Raw genomic sequence first — 6248 nt, 5'->3', positions numbered from 1 at the left:
TTTTTTTTTTTTTTAATTTTTTCTCTAGCTTTCCTTAATTATGGTACCAGGCCTCTTTTCCCTTCCCTGATTCCATCAGTGGTATAAGACCTATCACTAAGACAGTACAGAGGTCATCTGATAATCATTTGTGGATTGCATCTCAGCTTCAAAAAGTTGAGAGCTAGAGCACCTAAACATTCTGCATGTCAGGCAATAATTATGCACATGAATCACACAGAAAGCTATGAGAAAACTCCAGCCTTCCAGGCACATCTGAAAATGTTAGTGCAATATTTAAATGGTAACCCAAGAAAATGTCACTGCTGAGGGTGTTTTCTAGTGGATAAATGGAGCATAAAGAAGTAAGACATCCTAGTCTAACCAGCTGTGTGTATATTTCTTTTATTATTTTCCAAAGATAGCAGCTTTCATCCTTAGCTCAGTCCACAATGGCTTCATGTACTGCTGTCCCCACAGCAAATTAGGCTGGCCTGCCTTCGAAGATGTTGTCTTACTGATGCTTGGTTTGACCAGGGTTCAATTTATTAGCTATCTCTTCTTTAGTTCACCATCCAATAGTCTAGATCTTCTAGTCTAATCACCTGGCTAGCCTATCAATAGATTGATAAGCTCAGCTTTCATATTTAGAAAGTGAATGCTTTCCTCTGATAACAAAGGGCTGTGTTTTGTTACTTGATAATGGCCCCCTCAAGACTATAATGCATTTCTTTTTAGGTTATCTAGAATAGCAGTCTTCCAACTTCTTCTTCTTTTTTTTTTTTTTTGTCAGCTGTGGGGCTTGAACTCTGGGCCTGGGCGCTGTCCCAGAGCTCTTCAGCTCAAGGCTAGCACTCTACCACTTTAGCCACTACGCCATGCCAGTTTTCTGGTGGTTAATTGGAGATACGAATCTCATGGACTTTCCTGTTGGTCTGGCTTTGAACAGCAATCCTCAGATCTCAGCCAGAGTAGGTAGGATTACCGGTGTGAGCCAACACACTCGGCTTCTTCAAATTTCTTTTGTCATGCAATTCCCATCAGTATTTTTTTGGGGTGGGGGCATATTCTTACAGATATATACATATATATATGTTCATAAAATGTACATATGCTGCCATCATTAACTTCTGACTCATAATATGTAATTTGTTAGTATAGTGGGTGTAAATCTCCATTTTATGTTGTCTTCTTGACAAGTCAAAATCTGGCTGGATGTTAGATTGTCACTTTAACTTTGAAATGTGGCTGCTTTGAATGTTCTTCTGCAGGGGTTTCTTGGCAAAAAGGCTCTTGTAAGGTCCTTTTTTAGTTTTAATTAAGTCTATATATTACATCAGTGAATCCACCTAAGTGAACCCAGCAAAAAAGTCACCCAGGTGGATGTGGGATGGAATCACCACTGCTAACCTCTAGAACATTTCCTAGGCTGCGCTAGACCCAGGGACATTCATTCTGTGTATAAAATATTACTTGAGGTTGGGAATGTAGATCAGTGGAAGAACCTTTGCCTAGCATAAAATATGACTTGAGCTTAATGCATTTCATTTTAAAGTTAAACATAAATAGATGCCCTCATGTTTTTCTCCTGCATCCTAAGTAGATCGCCTTGCACTATCCTTAGAGTACACACACACACCTGGGATTCGTGGACCTCCTTAAGAAGGTCAGCGAGCCAGTTCTCACACAGGCAAGAATGTTTTTTCCATATTAAAATACAAAACCTGCTCATTTCAGTTGCTCAGCCATTTTATAGAAAAAGAAATGACTTTGAAATGAATTGTCTTTATAGAGATCCATAATTTGCAAGCAAAATCCTCAACTACAGAATGTGAAATGTTCTAAGCAACAGCTGTGAGCATTTCAAACGTGCACTACTTTTTAACGGTTCAAGTGTTGCCAAGGAAAATTGAGCTGGCTTCAAAATTTTCTTGGTTTTTAATTCTGCACTTACCCCCTCAATCAGAGATTGAGAAAACAAGGTTTGCTTGGTTGGGATACTGAGCTGTCATAAAGACTAAGAAATGGAAATAGAAATGTCTTAAAGGTAGAGACTACACAATAAGGCTCAGCTAATGATCACTATCAGAGCAAAGATGGGCACTAGTTATGTGGTAGCCAAGGGAGCTTGTATTAAGAATTGATGGGCTGGGAAGGTGGCTAAGTGGTAGAGTGCTTGCCTTGCATGCCTGAGGCCCTGGGTTCGACTCCTCAGCACCACATAAGCAAAAAGAAAAAAGCTGGAAGTGGCACTGTAGCTCAAGTGGTAGAGCGCTAGCCTGGAGCTGAAGAGCTGTGTACTCTAAGGATAGTGCCCAGGCCCAGAGTTCAGGCCCCCCCCCCACACACAAAAAATTGTCATACCAGTGTTTCCTATTTCAGCTCAAAATAGGAATATTTTTCTTCTATGGCCATCTTTAAACCATTCAGAGGAATCTGTAGTCAGGAGTATTGACCAACATTGGAGGAAAATGCATTTTTTGTTGCACTTGTATATATAAGGTGTAGAGTTTTGTTTATATACTTATTTTCCTTAATTGTTCAGAAAACATGACATGAAGCTGAGAGGGAAAACTAGACCCCCCCCCCCCAAAAAAAAAAATTAGTGTTGGTCCTGGGACTTGAACTAAGAGCCTTGGCGCAGTCTCTGGAGTCTCTGTATTCAAGGCTAGCACTTTACCACTTGAGCCACAGCGCCACTTCCTAATTTTTGGTGGTTAATTGGAGATGAGAGTCACACTGACTTTCCTGCCTGGCTTTGAATCACGATCCTCAAACGTCAGCCTCCTAAGTAGCCATCTGCACCCCAGATAGTAAGGTTATTTATTTATTTTGGGTCTGGTCGTGGGGCCTGAACTCTGGGTCTGGGCGCTGTCCCTCAGCTCTTCAGCTCAAGGCTAGTGCTCTACCACTTGAGCCACAGCGCCACTGCTGGCTTTTTTCTTTTTGCTTATGTGGTGCTGAGGAATCGAACCCAGGGCCTCAGGCATGCAAGGCAAGCGCTCTACCACTGAGCCACCTTCCCAGCCCCAGTAAGGTTATTATTGTTATTTTTCCACCTGGATTTCCCCCTCCATTTCTCTCAGATTTAGACAATTAGTAATCTGACATGTACAGATCTCTGCATTTCTTTTTCTTTTTTTTGCTCGTCCTGGTTTGAACTCAGGGCCTCAGCTTCCTGAGCACTTAAGCCGCACCCTGAGCCCTAAAGAATTTTCTTTTCATTAAAAGGAGGAGGAAAGAAAAGAAGCCTATGTGGTTCTGGAAAGGCACCCTTTGGCTCAGGGGCTCACCAAGGCAGCCAAAGCACATCTGTACGTGTGTAATCACGTGTTGTAGGCAGAACAACTCTTCCCGGACTCAGCTTGGCCCATGAGCGTGTGTGTGTGTGCGCGCGCGTGTGCAAGGCTCGGGGTGGGGTGGGAACCGCGTCCCACCTGCAAGAGCTACCTGAGCGCTGGCCTCATCAGGCTCGCGGCGGAGCCTGAGGAGCGAAGCTTTACCCAACCCGAGGCCTGGCACCAGGGGGTGGAGGTGCCGGGTCGGGCCGCCACAGGCTGGGGGGCGGCCGGGGACTCGGGCCGGCCCGCGCGGCACGGGCCGCACCTCGTTTCTTTCTGCGCAGCGCGGGCTCGCGTCCTGGGTGGGGCTCGCTCCGGTCAAGACGGCGGGGGCCACACGGACCGCTGGGGAGGCGGGGAGGCAAGGCCTCCGGCGGAGAAGGAACGCCGTCCGACCCTCCCTTGGTGCCGGCCACCCGCGAGGCGAGATCCCCATCGGTCCGGTAGGCACTGGCGCGTTCTGCCCCAGCCCACCCGGCCGCTCGACGGAAGCGGCCGCCCCGGGTTCCGAGCTCGCGGCTGCATCCGGGTCCTCCACGCCACGGCCCAATCCTCGACCTCCTCTCTTCCCACCCTCCTGTTTCCCCGCCCCCCGTCCCCACCGCCAATCCCTAATCCGCTCTCATCCGAACTTGCTGGTAGGGGAGTGAAGGCGCGCGTCAGCCAATGAGGCGTCTCTTCCCGTTTGAAGTCTCCAGTGGGCGGGCGTCGGAGGCGGGCGCTGCGGGACCGGAGGTTTGGTTGCGTGTGTGCCATGGACTCAGCCGCCCGGTGATATTGACAATAGGAGAGAGAAAGGGGCATTCACGGGGACCCGCGGCGGGTAGCGAACGGCGGCTCTGGCAGCGGCGGCTCCGGCTTCAGCGGCTCTTCCTGCTCCTCCTCCCGACTCTTCCGCCGGCCGCGGCTGCTGCAGGTCCCGTCTTCCTCCCTCCCTCCCCCCCTCCCCACCTCGCCGCCGCCGCCGCCGCCGCCGCCGCCGCCGGGTCCGGGGTAACGAGCTGAGGCGCCGCCCGCCGGGAATGTGAGCGAGGAGCCGCCGGCGGAGCCGCAACGGGGTCAGTGCCGATTTGATGGGCCGGGCCCGCGGGGGAGGATCGTGAGGCCGCTGCCGTCGCCGCCGCCGCCGGAACGCTCAGGATCGGGTCCGGCCCGAGAGGCCTAGAGGCGCCGCCGCCGCCGCCGCTGCCGCGGAACCGGAGAGACGCCGCACCGGACAGCCATCGCCCCGGGCTCCCCGCCGCCGCCCGGACCTCCCCCCGCACGTCCCGGCCCCGCCGCCCGCCCCCGCCGCGGCCCCCTCGCCCGTCCTCCGCCCCTCGAAACCACAGATCGTCTCTGGATTCTTCCCCACGAGCTTCAAGGTAACTTTCGTCGCTCTGCCACCGCGGATCGCCCGCCTCCCTTCCTCCGGCCCGGTCCCCGCGGGGGAACCTGCCGGGCGCCGGCCGGGGGAACCGGGAGGCCCAGGCCGGCGAGGGGCGCGGCGGGGCGGGGTGCGCCCGCGGGAGCGCCCGTGCCACTTGTCTGATTTTTTTTTTTTTACCTGCAAAGGCTGGATGCGGTCTCCCCTTGGCTCTGCCTCCTCCCTCCTCCTCCTCTCCACCGGGTGCTCCGAGGCGCGTACCTGTCCCTCCTTTCATCCCCGTGGCGGGGGCGGTGGACGGAATGGGTTGGGTATGGTGCGGTCGGATCGGTAGCGGCTGGTCTCCTCTCCCCGGGCTTGGGGTGTATGTGTGTGATCAGTCGGACAGACCAGCCCATTCCCGGCCCCCCTCCTTCCTCTCTCGGATTATCCAGGCTCGCACATAAATGTTACGGGGCCGCTGTTTGTGAAGGTTGCTCCGGCCCAGGCGAAACCTGTTTCCCGGGGCTTTGCACGGCTCTGTCGCTGCCGCTGCCTTCCCTTCCGTTCTGCAACGCTTTAGGGTTGAGATCCTTGACGTTTATTCTGGGGCTGCGGGCAGACGAGGCATTCAAGCAAAAATAAATAAATAAATAAATACCCCTGCTACCCATAGACGTTTGTTGGAGATGGCAGATGAAGGTATGATGAGACGCGATGGAGGAATGAACGATTTACAGGATTCTCGTGTCGTTAGGGTGAGAATGAAATCCCAACAATTCGCATAGAAGCTTGGAAAATCCGCCCCTGAATTTACAACATTTAATGTGACGCGGAGCTTCTTGCTCATGCAGTCATATTTTAAAGTGATCGTTCATTTTCTATCACGTTCCTCATTTGCCATTCTGGATTGAACCTCACACATTGCATTTAGGGCAAAACGTAGGTAGATTTAAAAAAAATAAAAACACCACAACTTTTTAATGAAAGAGAACCCAAAGAAGACTTCAACGTTGTGGTGTTTTCCCCTCCACCCAATGTTTTTTGCTTTTTTTTTTTTAACTGTGTCAGGATCCATGTAGTCCATTCAGTAGGAAATCCCTCTTCTCTCTGTCTCTTTTTAATTTTTTTTTGGTGCGGGTCTGAGGGCTTGAACTCAGGGCTTGGGCACTCTTCCTTAGGTTTTTTTTTTTTCTACTCAAAGCTAGCTCTCTATCACTAGAGCCACAGCTCTACTTCCAGCTTTTTTGGTGGTTAATTGGAGAGAAGAGTCTCATGGACTTTCTTGCCCTAGCTGGCTTTGAACTACAATCCTCAGAGCTCAGCTTCCTGACTAGCTAGGACTGCAGGCATGAGCCACTAGCACCAGGCTCTCCCTTACTCTTTTCACACTTGGCTTATGTATGGGCATTGCCCCTGTATGCATTATTTCCACTGGACTTTGCCATTAATCTTGCATGGAGCCTCAGTTCCATGGAAATGATGGCATGATCTTTAGGTTGCTCACTACTTTTATGAATTACTTCATTTTAATAATTTGAGAGGGCTAAAAAAATGCAAAAGAACCGTTTCCTTCCATCAGT

General features: G+C 50.8%; 1 protein-coding gene across 3 annotated transcripts in view; it reads left to right on the top strand.

Moving 5' to 3' along the window:
- Positions 1-4036: 4036 nt before the first annotated feature.
- Ppp2r5e (protein phosphatase 2 regulatory subunit B'epsilon) overlaps positions 4037-6248 on the top strand; it is a 143504-nt gene continuing 141292 nt past the window's right edge. For all 3 annotated transcript variants that reach the window (XM_042682484.1, XM_042682485.1, XM_042682483.1), the window contains exon 1: positions 4037-4684. The gene's annotated coding sequence lies outside the window, so the exon portion shown is untranslated. The remainder of the gene's footprint in view (positions 4685-6248) is intronic.

Source organism: Dipodomys spectabilis, unplaced genomic scaffold (assembly GCF_019054845.1).
Source record: "Dipodomys spectabilis isolate Male_0828 unplaced genomic scaffold, ASM1905484v1 ptg000073l, whole genome shotgun sequence".
In the NCBI taxonomy this organism is placed as follows: Eukaryota; Metazoa; Chordata; class Mammalia; order Rodentia; family Heteromyidae; genus Dipodomys; species Dipodomys spectabilis.
Note: the sequence above shows the minus strand (reverse complement) of the source record. Positions and strands in the feature narration are given on the sequence as shown.